At 29.8% G+C, this 19,777-nt stretch overlaps 1 protein-coding gene across 3 annotated transcripts in view; it reads left to right on the plus strand.

The window, feature by feature from the left end:
- Swim (Secreted Wg-interacting molecule) overlaps positions 1 to 19,777 on the plus strand; it is an 86,600-nt gene that overhangs the window by 57,441 nt on the left and 9,382 nt on the right. Inside the window, exon 1 of one of the 3 annotated variants that reach the window (XM_036362975.2) lies at positions 15,011 to 15,220. The exons of the other annotated variants lie outside the window; for them this stretch is intronic. The gene's annotated coding sequence lies outside the window, so the exon portion shown is untranslated. Of the gene's footprint in view, positions 1 to 15,010; positions 15,221 to 19,777 lie in introns of those variants that run through there. 3 annotated transcript variants of the gene reach the window in all.

Below are 19,777 nucleotides of genomic sequence, written 5' to 3' on the forward strand. Positions count from 1 at the left end.
CAGTCTCACCTTACCTTTGCAGTTTTCATTCATTCATATACGTACAGTTTTTCGTATATAATTATTTATATACTTGTGTGTATGTACATATAGTATATTAACGTTATTATACACAAATTTATGAATATTTTTGCGTGCGTGCACATATTCCAGTGCAATATGATCAATCACCAATTGTCGAACGCTTGGCTCATTGCCCGATCCATGTAAATGGCTAAATGACGACCGACGGCTGGTTGAGCACACACATACAAACATAGATAAGTACATATAAACACATACACATATACTGGTGTGAGGACTTACGAACAGACTTACGACTTACTTATCTTATTCGCCAAGCAATTTGACAATTTGCGATTATTTTGCATTAAATAGCTGACAGTTAGCATTTGGGTTTGATTAATTATTAGTGATTTTCAAGTGGTTGTTATTATTGTTGACAGTTTCACAAGTGTAGCGTTTAAAGTGATTAATTTCTAATCTTGTATTATTCAGCTTTGTCGGCTTTTATCTCAAATGTCATGTATTTTCATGTAGTAAATATGTATATATGTCTAATAGTTTAAGAAATCTGTGAAAATTTTAGATCTAACTATGAAAAAAACAGAAATCAATTGCGTATGAAGAAGTAAGTATATGAATGCGTACGATAATTATACTATAAGCGAAAGAAGAGAAGGACAATATTAAGAAACGTATTCGGGATTGCTTTCCCTTACTTATTAAGTAGAATGGACTATATTTCGTTATTGTTTCCAAATACTTATACTGAAACTTCAGTCAATGCTCTCAAATATTTCAGAATTTTAGTCTAATAAGAAAACTAATTAGACCATGAAGATGTCAAATTTAATTTGAAGATATTGCGGCTTATTTGACATTTGTGCCATGTATACGAAGATAGCAAGTAATCTCAAAATCTTGTATGGATCGACTTAACCATTTTGGTTAATGTTTTGGGTAGGACATACACTAAAAGACCTGGATGCACCGGTAAATTCTAGCATGATTGTGACCGACTTTTTGACCATATACGCAACGAGAGTCAACGCTGAGTCACCATATTCACCAGATTTGGGTCCCTGTGACTTTTTATACCCTTAACCGATTACATTAAATTTGCCACGAAGTATATAACACCTAAAAGGAAACGTCGGAGGCGTGTATACAAAGTATATATATAAATGAACAGCGTGACGAGCTGAGTCGATTTAGCCATGTCCGTTTGTCTGTTTCTATACACGCGAACCTGCCGCTCATTTTGTGAGATATCGATCTGAATTTTCGCTGCTGAGTTGTCGTAAACATCTATTTCGTAGCACGTAGCACTTTAAGGTATAGCTACAATACAAACTGATCGATCAAAAAAAAAATCAAGCCCTTGCATGGCAAACTTTTTTATTTGACAAGATATCTTTACGAAATTTGAAATAGATTGCTGTTTAAGGCAGCGCTATCATCTACGAATATATTATTCAGTCAAAATCAAGATAAGATCTTTTTATACCCTTTTATGCCAAACACCTGGGAAGGATATTATACTTTCGTCGCGGCCGAAGTTACATGTTTTTGTTATTTCTTTTTTCGAAACTGAAAAATTAACTTCGGGGAAGGCCTCATGAATCCATTGACCTAATATACCATATAAAAGTCGCCAGACAAACTGTTCGCGGGTTAAACAAACAGCGGGCAAAGACACACAAATTGTCATATGGAGATGAATTTTCACACAAACATAAAAAGTGTTGTACCAATTTAATAAACAAATTTTGATCGATTTGGTTTAAAATGTCTAGTGCGAGTCAATTTTGATCTTAAGTGGAAGTACTTATATTGTGTGAAAACGGCTAAACTTTAAGATTTACTTTTACACAAAAAAAAAAAAAACTCTGAAGATGACATAAATATTTGCCTGGGGCACTCAACCAGTAGTTTGGTTTTGGTTTACGACAATTACAATATGGCTCAGGTTGGCTCGCTTATACAAAACACTGCATTTGTGTAGTAAATATATACTATGTAAATTATAAATTATTGTTTTAAATATTCATAATAGTATTGCTTTATAATTGCAATTTCATTTACGCAACTTTAGCTAATAAATTTGGTTTATTTAGTGGCGTTCATTTTTGGTTGATCTAAGTATTTTGTGCTCTTTAGAGAACGACGTTGCTGTATTAAGCTTCGTTGAAGAGAAAATTTCATTTCTATTTATTTTCGAAACCATTTAAAGTTTCTTGAAAACTAAAGTTGCTATTTTTCCGGAAAAAAGTCAATATTGATAAACGCTCTTAAGAGAATGTTCTGGAAATGTCACACTTTAAAAATATATATATTTTTTAATTTCTACATTATAAAAGCCCATTAACAAAGATTTTCAAACGTATGTGCAAATAGTTAGATTTCAGTGGTCATACCGACTTTCAAGTCAGAAAAAAACGCATTTTTTATGAATTTTTTTCAAAGAGGCCTTTTTTTAATAAATAACTTTTTTTAAAATTTACAATACAGAATTCTCTTGATTCCGCAGCCGATCTAATTAATGATCGAAGGACTAGTAAATATTATATTTTGATTTTTGACAGAATGGCGACTTCCCAAACACAAAATCGTTTTTGTGAAAAAATTTCGATCAATATATCTACGAAATATTATCTACGAAAGTCGTGTGAAATTTTCAAGTCGAGAGTCCGTCTCAGATAAATTTTGCTCAACGACTCCGAAAACAGCAGTTTGAGAAAAACGCGATTACAAAATATAAAAAAATATAAAAAAGTTTTGGGAGCCGATCAACTAAGTTAAAAAAATTCTTATAAATGCTCTCATATTACTGAAGCTGGATCAACTTCGTAAAATATTATGCAAAAAGGAAATGCACAAGTGGATATAACCGCTTAATCTACCAAAATCACCAAAAGTGTTTATATTTATAATAGAGATCCGCTTAGCTATTTTGAATCGGCAAGAAAACAAACAATAGAAACACTTGAGTAAGTAAAATATAAGAATGTGACATACACACATACTTGCACACACGTATTCCCTTGACTATGTTTTACTGCTGGGCGCGTATTGTATATTAATTGCGATGGAATTGCTGAAATGCCATTGGCGTTATGTCACACAAACAATTTACCATACAAAACCACAAAAAAAATCTACAAAAAAAAAGTTCTACTGAGTAACAATTATCGCAAGTAAAATGTAACAACAAAAATTAGTGTTTATAACGAAAACTCACGCGCTACTTGCTATTAAATTCCAAAATTTAATATGCTAAATTAGTAGACACTACCACAAATTTTTTTTTTTTTTTTGTCAATTCACTACAATTCCACCGATATTCAAATCACTAATTATGCTTTAAATGCTTTAAATACGTTTTTATTTGCTCGTTAAACAATTATGCGTATAAAATTGTTAACAAACTTCATGAACGCTCGGCAGGGAAAGGTGTGTGGCATTGGACATGTTTAGCATTAAATTTTTTATTATTTCTCTGTTCTATCTAAGTACACACGGACTTCATTTTAGCTACTATTTTTATTGCTAGCCAATTGAAGAGTTGCTAGCTTTATCAGGGATCATAACTAATGCCTCGTATATCGTCGACGAATATATCACAGTTTAAAGAATATAATAAATAAAAGCGCTCGCCTAATTGGAGAATACAACGTTCAATTAATTGTGTGGTTTAAATTATGGCTAATTGACATTATAAATGGTAAATGGACTATATATGCATATGTAAAATTATGTCATAAAAGTACAAACAAGTTTGATATCTCAAATAATGTGAAGTGTTTATATCGAGCAAAAATATTTGTTTGGTGGTGTACGGCGAATTCCGGAGTACCTATTTAAGGGGTTAAGCTAGCCTGGAACACATGAAAAAGGCCTAACTGTGACATTTTATAATTTAAACTGAATTTTCGAGAGTCTCTGACTACTATCTACGTTCCATTTTAAAATCTTCGTTTAAAATTTTACATACAGACAAAATGAGTTTATTTCGAATATATGTTGTATTATTGTTGGATTTAAAGTTCCATATATAATAAATTTCTAATTTTGGATCTAAACCATTAAGTAAAAAGCCTACCAATTTTATAGTATCTATTGCAATACATTAACTTTAAAGCTTTCATATCTCTTTTTAACCAGTTAAGTCAAAACTTTCTAAAATTGTTTGTGACACCATTCTTTAATCATTTTGTTTTATAAATTTGTTTTATCATCTCTCTCAAAATCTTTATTTTCGAAATCCATATTTTTTAAATTCCACTAGCTTTTACTTTATTTATATTAATGACCTCTTTGAATAATAAAATTTAAACATATGGCAACCATTTTAAAAATATTTCCAACTATGTACGTGTCCTTAGACGTTAATCTCAAAACTCATTTTTTAGTGTTTTTCACCTTATTAATTTTATTTATCAAGGAGGACACAACCTTCTGTCTTACTTCCGGTACATCGAACATAAAAAAAAAGTTTACTTCGGGTGCAGCTACATAAGTTCAAGTTTTCCTTACTTCTTTCCCAAATTTCGTAAATATACAATGTCAAAAAAAAAATTTTTTAACAAAGGAAAAAAGAAAAAGAGTTAGAGTTAAGTTTGCCACGATGTTCAGGGTATCAATATTCAAATCACTTCAGCCTTCACTATGGTTATACCCCGCATATTGAGAGTGTGACTCTACACATGTAGTAAGTCAATGAAATTACATTAATTTCACCACTGCGCTAAAACTACCTCTATTCTTCCATTTCAAAAACATTCTGGAACATTATGTTTGAAATTAAGATTAGATTGAATGTTTTCATCGATTGCTGTTGTGTGGTTCTATTTGAAAGCGTAATAATCTTGGACAATTTCTAAGTCTTGTACCTAACTGAAAAGTGACATAATAAAATGGCAAACCTTACGAACACACTCTCAAAATTTGACACAAATCCGTAAACAAACAGCTAAGAGCTGTCAAAATCACGCCATCCCTATTAGAAGCCGCTGTACAGAAAACTTTGTGACCATAATGAGATCCATTAAATTTCGGATTGATCGCAAATACATAAAATAGTTGGGCCCAAATCAGTCACGGTCATAGGAGCCGCATTCTTTATAAGAATTTTTTCTTGATATTGATCTATGGAATGGTGGAATGCTGTCATTCTAAAAATATTCGCTGACTGCGCGATTTATATTTACGACTATTAGTGGCTTCTTTTTATCAGGCTAATTTTAATAGCCTTTAGTTAAGTATATTGCTAGACACTTAGTAATTATGTCATTATCAGGGTTGATTTCACTTTTAGATTAGAGGTAATAGTGTAAGCATTTAAATTCTTTTCTTTAAAGATCTATATATATACATATATTTAAGTGCATCCATATATGTATTTAAGTGCATCCATATATGTATATATAGAATTTGTTGTATAAAGTATACATACCATTCGTATCGGGTTTTCCAATAGGGATAATATGATATGATATGAACTGTCTTTTCGGCCATTTTTAATATGTCATGATCTGCAATTTTTTATTCATTGTTTACAGTAATGTTTACATTTTTTTTTTGGAAATATTTACGCAAGAACAACGTTTATAAATTATTAAGTTTTATTATCGAAATAATCGTTCTCCAATTGCAACTTTTCCTACCTCAAGTTACGGTCGTAATAATCGTCCACCGGTGCTCGCTATTCAAATCATATCACTCTTATTGGAAAACCCTTTATATACAAATTCTTGATTAAAATTTTTATTACATAAGTACGTCTGTATGTTTTAAACTGTTGATTGAAATAACTAGAACCTTCAAATCCAATTTAACGTTATCAAAAAATATTTTCCACAGCAATCAATCAACGTATATCATAAACACTATCTCACACATCAAATGTATAATACTAGTGGCTAGTGCAACTGTAAAATTTTATTTTTTTTATTTTTACAAAATTGATTTTTATTAGCGTTTTCGATTGCGTGTTGGGTAGTTTACGCGTATTGAAATTTAACTGTAGCGGAGTAGGGGTCAAGTGCATTTATGTTATGCCATAGATATTACATGAAGATATGTATGTACATATGTGTACCATATATGTACCTGATGGTATGTTGATACGCACCGGCGCATATTTCATTCATCGTATTTGTTCTTACATACACACAAACATATTTATTATGTATGCAATGTGTATGCTTACAAACTTTCAATTACAAGGCTTCCATGCGTGTAATAAAATTCGACAGAATTTTCGTGAACTTGTGCTTAAACTGAAATTGTGTAGACACACTATAAGTATTTCAAAAGCAACAACAAATAATGTAAACATCACTGATTAAATATTGGGGTGTGTACCCATAATATGCATATTAAGGTGAGCCAGAAAACCAATATCGAAATTTTAATTAAACTATATACACAGAAAAAAAATTAACCTTAAATTTAAATACAACGTCATAAAACTGTTTTCATGAAAAATATCGTAACTTTGAAAATTTAGAATAAACATTTACATTGCTAATTCATGTAAAACTTTGAATTTACAAAAAAAAATCTACCTTTAACGAAATTTTTAAATTAAAAAATCCTGCCTTGCCGTGATATATTATTATAGGTTAATTTTAATCCATAAATTCGATATTACTTTTTCTTGGCTCGTCATAAAAACATATGTATTTAAACACATATACAATATATAATGCATGATGTTGTGTTAAAAATGTTGATATTCGAAATTGTTGTCAAGATATAATAATATTTTTTGGGCTGCCTTGACAACAGACGTAAGAAATGTTTCGAAAGGAAGAGTGTTGAAAATCTTACATTTTGTTGTAATAGCTCGAACTGACATGGCCTTCAAGCCTCCAGGCGTTACTTTTTGACGTAGATACAAATCGAACTAATTCAAAGGATCTATAAAATATTTATATACATATACATACCATACATACAAACACATATATACCATACGTCTGTTTTTAGCCCTGCCACAAGTTCAGAGCGTTATACAATTGAAACTATAACACATTTTTTGATAGAGTTAATTCTCTTTAATAACGCATATGTTAAATGAGCGAGGTACAAAATTTTATTCGTAATTGTTACCTTTTGCTTTTACACAAGCCCACAAACGCATCGGTCATCGATCAATAGCAGCACGCATAGTTTCTATTGATTTCGACGACGCCGCTTGAAACAAAGATTTTTTCAAACTCTCATAATTTCGGTGGAGTATCCGTTATGTCATGGCTACCAACCCTGACTAAAACTCTAATGCATTCAAAGCTGGACTTTTATACGGTCAATAATCTGCAAGAAACCAGTATATTGCTTTTAAGCCACTGTGGGTGGTTTTTGCCTTGTACGCTGGTGCAGAATCTTGTTAGAAAATCCAATGCTCTCCATCTATGAGAGTATTGCTTATTTCCTTTACCACGCCTTCTAAAACATCTGCCTGGTATATTTTCGGCTCGGTTTTAACTCTTTTTTCACGGATGTTAAGAGGTGTAACGCCTTTACAGGAGACTCCTCACCAAACGATTAGCGCAGCAGGATGGTGATCACGTTGAACTCTTAGAATAACATTTTCTGCATCGTTAAAAGTTTCTGCGTAAATTTGGTAATTTTTCTTATCAAAAACTTCTTATACGGTGAAATTTTTTTCATCCGTAAAAACGATATTTTATATAATCTATTTGTTTTCCATCAGGCATCTAGTTTTATCATTAAAATAGTTGTGTGTCCCATAGAATTTATAGTTTCCTACACCTGCCCAAGTGTAAGACAAATACTCCGTCAAAGTCTATTGGAGCGACAAAACTCGTAATGTTGGATATATGATGGATAGGACGAGAAATTATAAATCAATTTCACCAATTTTTACCATGAAATCATGTCGTATGCAAGCAAATGTGGTTAGAAGTTTTTTATGAAAATATCTCATGAAATATCGGTCGTTATAAAAAAATAAAATGAAAATAAGAGAACCACGCCCACTTTTCAAAAAATTTGTTAACCCCTTCTTCCGAATTTATTATTTATAGCTAGAGCTTAAGCTTGAACCTTCAAAACAGTCCTAATTTTGATATTTATTCTGGGAGTAAGGAAAAATTACCCGAAAACGTGTTTATGTCGCTCTTATTTTTCGAACAACGGCAATATCATAACAATAGCAATATCAAGCAATATATATCATATCAATAGCAAGCTCTTCTGAACGCCAAGGAACACATGTAACAACCAAGTTTGTTCAAGATATCTCAAATTTTACAAAAGTTTTGGCTGAGATCAAGGTCTGATGGGCTTATAGATTTCCGGAAATCAATTTTCCTCATCTCAATGTGATCATTTTGATATATTAGTTATACATATGTATATATCTCGATTAGTTTGTGTTCTAAACAAGCGTTAGCTGAACTAGGCTATTATATTCTTTGCAAACATGTTAAGGTTATATAAAAAGAATGTATGGTATGTTAGATGGCGAACACTTATGTAGCAATGGCTAATGTTTATTGCAGTTCAAAGGAATGGCAATAGAATAAATGAGCTTCACAGATATTTTGAAGCAATAACAACAACCACACACAAATTATCGCTCAAATGATTTGCCAGCAAGCGAGAAAAAATGAAGTCCAGTTTTCAATTTGATGGAATTTCATGCAACGACGTCAGCAGTTAATGTAGTGTCTGCGATTCTTCTGCAATAGCAATCACTTCTTTCCTATTCATTTATTTATTGTACTTTTTTGTAAGAACATTAGTACGAAAAAGTCGAAATATTTCACTATGCAAAATAGTATTAAACAATTTTTATAAAAAAAACAGCCACTCAAGATTTCAGTAAACAAATTTGGCTTTGAAAATATATTTATTTATATTTGTATAAAAAACGTTGGCTAATTTTTGATGCTTTATTCGCATTTACAATCAATCATGCCATCAAAACCGTCAATTATTTGAGTATTGCAGCAGTCAAACAGGTACTTGAAACAATCAACAAGACACTTAGTGGGGCAGTGGGTAGCAGAGTCAATGATTTAATTGTTGTATTTGCAAGAGAAAAAATTTATTTGCACTTTTTTATGCCAAAGACATAAATTTATGGCTGTCTTAGTTATAATGCTAATACAAGTTTGCTAATGTCAATCAAATATTGTTCTTTTTGAATATTAAATAATATCCAAATTTGCTTTTGAACAATAAATTAATATTATATTACCACTTTTTTCACTTGTATACTCTAGGAACTTGTTGAAACAGTGAAAAATATTTTTGTTGTTCTGATGCTTGACGGTAACGTCAAAAACTGATTGAAAACAAGATAAAACGTTAACTTTGACTACACCGGAGATGCATACCCTTCACAGGTGCATTTCTTATATTATATTTTTAAAAATATAACTAAAAAATAACGAAAATAATCCAGATAAATTGTTGGCATTTCTTTAATTAATTATTTATTTCTTTTATAAAAACAAAAACCACATAGTTTTCGTTAACGCAGCAACAAAATTACTCTAAGTTCATTTAAAATATGAAAAATAGCATCGCAAAACTCTAGGTACGACGCCAATAGCTCAAGTTTGTTATGAAGTTAACGGTACTTTGTGTGGTGAATGCTATTTTTTCTGTTCGATTATATTATACATTTTCTGTCATTCAGTTTAGTTTAAGTAAAGTGACAACTTATAATTGTAAGCATTGTGAAAAATAATGATTTTAAACACAATGAAGAGAAGAGAATTAAGTTAAGAAGAAAGAAAATTTGAATTTCTAACTTCAAAGATAGTAAATCTTTATCAGTTATAAGTGTGAGAAAAGAGAATAAAACATTTACAAAGGTCAGGCAGACCAAAATTGCTTTCGGACCGTGATGAACGTTTTATCAAAGGCATTGTCAAAAAGAATCCATTTAAAAGTGCTCCAAAAATAGCCACTAGTTTGGAAATTACTAAAAATATATCAGTATCACCAGATATTGTGCGCAGAGCAATCCATCGTAGTGGTTATAACTCCAGAACGCCTAGAAAGAAACCCTTTCTTAGTGATGTCAATAAACAGAAGAGACTCACATTTGCTAAGCAATACGAAAACAAAGATTTAGCTTTTTGGGACCAAGTTATATTTTCGAATGAGCCAAGTTGAATATATTTGGTTCAGATGGACATATCAGAGTATGGACAAAGCCTAACGACGAACTTCCATTGGAAATTCTATTTTCTTTATTAAAATTAAATATTTATTCCGTACCAAGACTTGTGTTATGTCATTATTCATATTTTTAATAAACTTTGAGCATTTTAGTTGTTACTAAAAAATAAAAATGTGTTTTTGTTTTTATAAGAGAAATAAATAATTAAATAAAGAAATGCTAGCCCGGATAAATTGGTTATTTTCGGAAGTTTTTAGTAATATTATCAAAATTTGTGGATGCGGTTTGTGGATATTTACTGATGATAGGTAAACGGTTTATTTTGACGGACGGCGGACGGCGGTCTCCAGTTTCGAAAATATTATGCTCGATATGGTTTTATATGCGATCTCTTTTTTACTAAGTGTTTGACAAAGTAGTCATAAAATTTTTTTTAGTAACTCGACCATTGTGACCACTAGCGAAAAATTGTTTTGAAAAAGTGTTTCTCTTTCTACTACCAATATACCAATATGTATGTATGTACATAACTATAAGGCGAAAAAAATGGAAGATAAAGGATGACTTCTAGTAATAACTCAAGCGTGCCATCTACATACCGTTTCAAACCGTTAAGTTACAAATTTCTCTAACATTATAACATAAAAATTTTCTCTTTCTCGGCACGTAGATTCAACCACGTTTCAGAAGTTATTACCGCCAGTATTCATAACTAATGGAAAGCTTTCTTAAATTACATAATGTAATATGTTTCAAAAAGTAAAAATTAAAAGTATGTGACCTTCTTTTAAGCGTTTTGTAATACAACATGGAATAAAAAGGTTTTTTTTAATATTTAGTTACTTTCATTTAATGACGTCAATGGCATGTGAGTCGACCTCCATCAATTCCTAAGAACGAGTAAATTTGTTGATCAACATACGATATATGGAGTGAAATTTGCAATCACATACATATATATTAGGGGGGAGCGAAAAAAAATTTGTTTGCTTAACCTGAGGGTAAAATTTGTAGATTATATAATATAAAAACAAAAAATTTGTTTGAACATCTAGAGAGGCCGCCTCAGACTCAATTTTAAAGTAAATTTCGAGTTAAAATTTATTTTGGACAAAAAAAAATTTATTTTGGTTTAAACTCTTCATATATAAAAAATTTGACGGTTTTTAACTCAAAATTTATTTTAACGCTTAAGGAAAGCATGTTGCCGTTTAGGACATTTTTTAAAACTCCAATAATGACAACAAAATTTTTTTTTAAATTGATAACTTTTAATTGGCCGGAAAAAGGACTCTCCACTGCTTTACTTTTAAAGTGAGTGGGCCGCCTCTAGATGTTCAAAAAAAATTTTCGTTTTTTTTTAATCTAGAAATTTGACCCTCAGGCTAAGCAAAAAAAATTTTATAAAATTAATATATGCCTTCGCTCCACCCTAATATATATATGTATGTATAATATGCAAATACAAATACATATGTATGTATGAATACGAAAACGAATTTCTAACTACTAAGAAATATCATATTTTTTGTTTACTTTACGAGTTTACTGAATCACCACTAAGTGCTTACATACCCTACAAGAACAGTGACAGTCATCTGAGCGGAAATATGAATGACAGTCATAGCTGAAAAAATTTTGTCAGCGCACAAAACAAAGTTTCTATCATTTTCTTAAGAGCCTTGTGCAAATACTGATATAAACAAGCGTATGTGTGTGAGTTTGCATCTCTCTTTAACACATGGGTATTCGGAATTGATTCACTATATATCTAAGCTGCTTACTCTCATGCCTTTTTCAGAGTCATTGCTGACCATAAATCCATCATAGCTGAAAATTGTTAGTTAGAAAAGCTTTCATAACTGCCATTTGCCAGTTATGACTGTATTTCTATCACAAGTGAAAAATTCTTTTGCGTAGTAGATAATACAATTTTTTATTTCTTTAATAAATTTAAAACTTTGAATCAAAATTAGTTATAATAATATACATAAATATAAAAAGGAATGCAACAAAAAGTATAATTAAATAATAAAATATGAAAAGAAATTTTCACTTGATGCCATCTTCTCCTATCAATAGCTCTGTGCGTACGTCTTGCGCCAATCAGTGGATATTTCTGAATTTAAAAATGCAAATGGAAATTAACGAAATATATAGTTTTATTTGAAACTTTTTTAACTTACGTATGTATGTATACCATATTTGAAAAATCCTCTCTTTAATAAAAATGTATATTTTTAACACCAAACCCAAAGGAGTTTTGCACAGAAGCGTGCAACACTTTTCGTTTGTGGCAAGAAGAACAGAACATTTTTTTTGCGTAGTTGTTGAGAAACTTATATGAAATTTTATACATCCCTTTTTGACAGGGTTGCTTTTGCACAAAGAGATAAGTGTTGAAAAATAATGATTAGTTTCGATAAGCGTTTTTTTTTTTGACAACGATCAGCATTAACAGTCAGTTTACTTCTCATCTGACTGTCAGTGGTGACAGTACTAAAACACTCAGCTATTTCATTCTTACTCTCTATTTAACAATAACAGTGATGGTCAGTTGATAAGTAAACTGTCCATCAGTACTGACATATCAAATGTGAGTGTATTGGTGAACTCTTCAGCAGTTTCTTGTAGGGTACGTACCCGCATACATACATATATCCTTCGAATGTATACAATTTCAAACAAAAATACAATATTTTTAGTCTCGCCGATTACAATGACGTTCAAATTTAATAGTCATAAACCTATACCTGCTATTATTAATATCAAATGAGTATAAATATACTTCACGAGTATACGCATTTACTCGTATTCGTCACCCGGCAACTACTTACTATAGTCACACGCAATGCTTACATATGTGCATATATTATTGATAAGTACTTAGAAGCATTTTCGCAATTATTTATGAAAAATGCATAATTTTAAAGTGTGTGTCATTCTCTCTCTCTTAAATTTAATTGCTCATGCCTACTTATACATACTTACACACATGTGTGTATGAAGAAATTCAGCTCCTTACTCAGTGATGACTTGAAGTGTCATAATTTGCTTTTATCGTTTTGCAAACACATATATTAAACTGTAATTATAATTTTTCAGTAACTGATAAGCTGTCACTTAATTGCTATGATATGTGCAAGAGTTAGAGCATAAACAACTTTTTATGCAAATTAAATGTTTGTGGAATATAAAAACAAGTGAAAATATTTTAATACCCTAAGCAGATAAATTTTTACAGCACTTACTTATTTTTAATCTAATTCTAGAAGAAATCCAGTGATTATTTTTATGCAAACCACTTGTTTTTGTTCTTAATGAAGGTTGCTAAAATTTATGTACAAACAAAATTCTATTTGAATAGTAGTCATTAACTTTATTCTTATCTAAATAACTATTTTACAAATAATAGTTACCTTACTTCGTTATCAACAACTCACTGCTTTATGCGGCATGAAATGCAAACTGAAAAGTGTTCATTCATTGTTAGCACCACATTCTGAAGTGGCAATTTCAAGTAATGTTTTTATATGAAAAAAATTTCCAGGTTTTGTCAACATTTCTGATGTTTTATGACGTTCGCCACTTCATAAAATTTAACACCTTAAGTACAAATAATTGCATATCGAAAAGTCAATAATTTCATCGAAAGTATGTATGAAAAATATCAGGGGCAAATTAACATTTTTATTGATTTTATGAATCATTGCTATGCTATTCGCCTGTATCAGAGTATTTACATATATGTTTGTATATTTTTATCAATGATGACATTCATCAAACATTTTTCCCAATAATAAAATATATAGTAGGACACAGTATTCAGCGAAAAAATGGCAAAAAACAATAAAAAATATGTCATAAAAACAATAAATTCGTTACACGCATAACTAATTGTAACCCAAAAGAGTTGTGAAGTAAGCGTTGATTTGCTTATTCATCTTGCTTGGCGCTTAACAGTCTATTTGAGCTTACAGGTGTGTCACCCCCAACGCGCGGGCAGCCTTATTTGTTATTATTTGAGAAGCACAATTAGTATTGTTTGCGATAAAAAGAAACTGTATATATTTTTTTGCAATACCCAAAAGCTAATAATTTACTATTTATGACCAATAAGTAGTATTTGCGAAATATTAATTTTATGATATGAAAAAAAAGACACGAAAATAAGTAAACAAATATTTGTTCAAATTAAATAATTAAAAAAAATATATATATAAAATTAAAAAAAAAATATATATATATAAGATTAAAAGTCAAAATAAATAAAAACAAAATTAAATAAATAATAAAAAATTACAAAAACTAAAAAAAAAATATAAAAAAAATTTTTTTTAAAATTTTTTTTCTTAATCTTATTTAGGGTGCGAACCCGCGCCATCATTTCTATGCCGTTGCGCTCACAATTGTACAAACAAAATATAAATACCTGTGAGTCAACAATAACTACACTGTACTTTAACATACTCTGGTTAAATATAACTTTTCTCTTCCACCGCTCTGCTAACATAACAAATGTTAACTGCAGCATTAAACCAGAAAATATTAAAATACTGCTAACATTTAACATTGTTTACTCATTTCCGATCGCTCACAAGTAGCGCACAATGCTCACATCTTTTATTTATTTTTATTTTTTTGTTACAATTTGCTTTTCACTTTTTCTGCCAAACATTATTTTGTTACTCATGCACACACGTAGCTGTATATTTGTATGTACATACATATGTATGAATGGAGGTGTTTTTTTAGTTGAGTGGGGCGCGTTTGCATTAGTTTGCGTTTTGTATTTACTTTGCGCCAACTTTTCTTGCGTTGCAAATTCGCTACTGAATTCAGTTGATATCGAGCCGCGATCGCAGTTGTTACGCGATAAAGTTGAAGACTCGCGAAATAGAATTTTGGAATAAAATTTAAAAAATAAACCAAATTGTTTGGCGCGCTTAACACAAATACATTTATATATAAGTGAATTCGAAATAGCGTTATTTATTGAAAAAACTTGTGATATTACGAATATTAAAACATTTAAAAGAAATTTGGAAAAAAGTTAGTATTAATTGTGACTGCATTATATATTAAAAAATAATATTTAATATTTAAAAAAAAATACTTGAAATATTATGTGTTTGCTCGCAGCATAATATGGTGTATTGTAAATGTTGTCTGAAATTTTTTATTCAAAAACCAAATTTTGAAATTAACATAAAACAGTGTGTCCTTTATTCAAGGCATAAGGAAGACAGTGCCTTTAATTTTTTGAGTAATAAATAAAATAATGTATGTACAACGTATGTATGTACATATTTACAAATGTATATAGGATAAATTTTTTTTTTCTTTTTTATGAAAAATATATCGAACAAATATTGCACAATAATTTTTATTAAATTTTTTTAATAGTTAAATTTAATAAATCAAAAAAAATGTATATATATATTTTTAAAGAAGTAGACAATAGAAAAAGTATTTAAATATTTTAATTTTTATAAATCAATATAAGTTGTTATACATTTTAGTACAGACTTTGGATGAGTTTAAAAAATTGAAATTAAATATATTAAAATTTTTTGAGGACAGTTTAAAAACTTTTTAACGGATTTATTGTAGTTCAGTCTAAACTTTATATTAAAATAGTTAATTTCTTATTACACTTTCTTGAACATGGACATAGAAAAAGCTTATGTATACCTACACATAAACAAAAATGTGGAAAGTTATCCAACACACACACAGAAACTAAAAACAACAACCAAGAAATATTATATTACAATCTTTACTTATTTTCCTCTAATTCGATATATATCGCAAATTTTTACGTAAAGAGTTATACGCTTAACTGTAAATATCAAATTTTTTTATTCATGTTTCAGAAGCAAATACGAAATTAAGTCACTTTTGGCTGAAACTAAAATTTGAGTTTTTTAATCTGGTTGAAAATATACACTTTTTTGTACAGTCTCTGATCATTGCATTATGAACGATTCTTAAAAGAGCTGAAAATTTGACTTCACCGTTACGAAAGTAACAAAACCTTGCTTTTGCCGACATTGATAAAAGAATATGCTGTCTACATACTAATATTATGTTCAAAGCTTTTCAAATAAATAAAGAATAATTATTAAAGAAATATTTGAATATTTTCTCGATTTTTCCCTCCTTCAAAAAGTGTTTTAAAATTGTATTGCTAAGCTTTGTCACGGATTTCAGTAACAAATTTAAGAAAATTTCAATAATTACAATTGTGATAATATATAGTCCAGACAAGTTCCAGTGCCATTTTGAGCCTTTAATTAAGAAAGAGGTCTGAAAAATATTTTATTTCGTGCAAAATATAAAAAATATCGCTTAACTTATCCACCTACTTCCTCTTAAAAAAAATAATTTTCCGTCACAGAAAAGGCAAACAATTAAATAAAACTTACGATTCTTCGCTTCGTTCTTAAGTCAATGACTGCGTACTGTACAGACATGCATGATAATAAACTTGACAATTCTGCTTGGTCAACAAAGAATTGCAACGAACTTATTCATAAATATTCATACTCACATACCTACATATAAATAAATATGAGACAGAGAGTGTAATTAGAGCTATATGCACACACATACATACCAACGCTATTCGAAGTGTTATCCCTGACATTGCATTACAACATGTTTTTGGCAGCTCATTCGCTCACAATGGCCATAATTTTGGTAAATCTTTTAATTCGCATATCTTATTTACAATACATACATACATACGGAAAATATTTGTGTATATACATATACATGTGTGCAGCTAAGTCAAATAAAAGATCATTGTACCTAGAAGTAAAGCCGTAACAATGCAGTAAGCAAAAAATTACAAAAACACAAAAAAAGTATAAAACTACAGGCAACAGTGTTGTCATAAACATTGCAACCACAACAAAGCAAAATCTTTGAATGCTGAAAATTATAATTAGTTACTTCGAAAAATAAACTTGTGCTGGAATATTTTCATTTTTAATGGGCTGTGAAATTGGAAAATTGTTAAATGTTTTGGCTTTGGGAAAATATTATGGTTCCTTGAAATGTTTGTGCGCTCATAATGAGACAGTGTCACTTAAACGAAAATCTATGCAAATTCTTTGTCAATGCTTTGACTCTTCGTGAAACTCAAATAAAATAGCTGAGGTAGCGGGATAATCAAGTAAACAATATCAATAAATAAAATAAATAAATGAATGTATGTAGATTATATTGCAAATATTTCATTTTATTAGCAATTTGCAGCGTTGCATGAGCAAAGGTCGCTTTGCTTATAGTAAAAGTTAAAGTTTTGTTACGTAATCAATACATTGCATTACAAAAATGTATATTTTCTACACTGTGATTAACTCTTTATTGTTTGTTTTTTTTTTTATTAGATTTGATATAAAAAAAAAATATTTTACGATTTTTTTTTACTTTAACTTTTAAGTTTTCAAAATTAATAGTCAAGTAGTTATAAATTATAAACATGAATATAAATATATCTAAAGCAATAATTAAAATTGTATATATATTATATTTAAGTTTTTTGCATTAGAACAATCTAATGTGAACATTACCTAAATTACTATTCAAGGTTATTATATTTGAATTTCAAATATTTTGCGAAACAAATAATTGGTCACTTTATTTAAGACGTTACTCAGCTCACTTCTGTTTTTAAAATATTTCCAAGTTGCTCATTTCGAAAGTTTATTAATAAAATGTTAAAAAGAAAGAAAAGCTTAACTCAATTTAGTAAATGGGAGCTTTCTTTTTTGTCTAATATCTTATCTTAAAGCCTTAGTAGTGCATCGTTTTTATAGTTTGTTTATGAAGATGTTGAAGTAATAATTTAATAAGTTTCCGAGTTCAAGTTTTTGTATGGGAAGAGCAAATTCTTAACATATCGCTCATTGTGTCTGAACTCGACTTATGCGCTCTTTTAATGGCAGCACAAATATTGTTTCTAAATACGAATACTTAGCAATAGTATAATAAAATTTTCACTTGAAAGTTGTTCGAGAATATAAGTATAAAAGCAGGCATGGAATGGAATAAATTTATACAATATAAATAAATAATAAAGTATAAAGTATATGAAAATAAATTTGATCCAGTTAATAATATTGATAAACGAAATTTAATGAGAATATGAATTTATCATGTAATGCATACTCATCATATTAAATGCGATTTTCATCTTTATAATTGCAATTAGTGCACGAAATCATTATTGTAATTCTTTATCTAATATGCACATTAGTTTTATGATAAGCAGAATTTCGCGGTCGACAGTATACTGCTGCTATAGTATCTAGCAAACAGCAAGGGAATACCATATGTAATAAATAGTAATATACAATATTTTTATTAAAAAATATTATACATTACAATATTGGTGATACATATAAACATAAAAAACATAATTTGGGTAAAATTTCAGTTGTAAGTACATATATTATACAATATTGGTATATGCAGGCATATTTGCCAAAAAAAGTTTTTTCAAAAAAATGTGTTCAACATTTTATATACTGCAATTTCCATTAAAAAAAAATTCAATTAAAATCAAAGAAATAAAATTCTTAAAATTGTTCTTAAATTTAAAAATATTTTAAGTCGTGCACATAAAGTCTTTACAAGTAGCCACAACTTTTCAAAAAATTTAAATGAGAAATCGACTTCTCAACACAAAATTTGGCAAACGAATCACGCTCACAATAAAGTGGTACACAAAATGAAAGTGCAATCAAAATAGCGACAAACAATGGAAACTGAAAGTGTATCAATACGAACAAAAAAAAAATTAAAACTACAAATGAGCATATATATACATATGTACATACATACATACTCGTGGATGTGCCAAATAAACTAGAGATTTTGACAGTGCCATATGTACTTATATCTAAGGTTTAGTAACAAGAAATCCATTATTTGCATTCAATTTAAAGCATAGCATAGTTAGAATTATCCGATGTAGATGAAACATACATGAAGCCGGTTTGTTCGTTAACTTTTTGTCGTTTTGCAAATAAACTCATACAAACCTTCGTCCCTACTGGCAAAAAAATGGGACAGTCGATTTTCACCAGCTTCTATTAAAGCGAATTTTTCCAAAACCATTCGTCATAGACAGGAACAGGTAGTAATAACTTGGTGTCAGGTATGGACCATAAGGTGGATGCTTGAGAACGAAGCTCTCGTAGCTTCTGGCGAAATATTATCGATCTGTGACCATAACTGGCCGCTTCAGGGTGTTTGCTCCCTTTAGTTGGTCCAATTGTTGGCAGTATTACGTTTTCGGAGCCCCTATTATAATATATATAAATGATCAATGTGTCTAGCTGCGTCGATTTAGACATATCCGTATGCTGTCTGCCTATCCGTCTTGTTGTCTGCATATACGCGAATTAGGCCCACAGTTTTCAAGATATCGATCTGAAATTTTACACACATAATTTTCTCTCCGAGAAGCTACTAATTTGTTGGAACCTCCGATAGTGGACTGCTATAGCATATAGCTGTCTTATAAACTAATGAATCAAAATCAAGGCGTTGTATGGAAAACTTTTTTATTTGACAAGATATCTTCACGATGTTGGG

The sequence above is a fragment of the Bactrocera oleae genome, chromosome 4 (assembly GCF_042242935.1).
Source record: "Bactrocera oleae isolate idBacOlea1 chromosome 4, idBacOlea1, whole genome shotgun sequence".
In the NCBI taxonomy this organism is placed as follows: domain Eukaryota; kingdom Metazoa; phylum Arthropoda; class Insecta; order Diptera; family Tephritidae; genus Bactrocera; species Bactrocera oleae.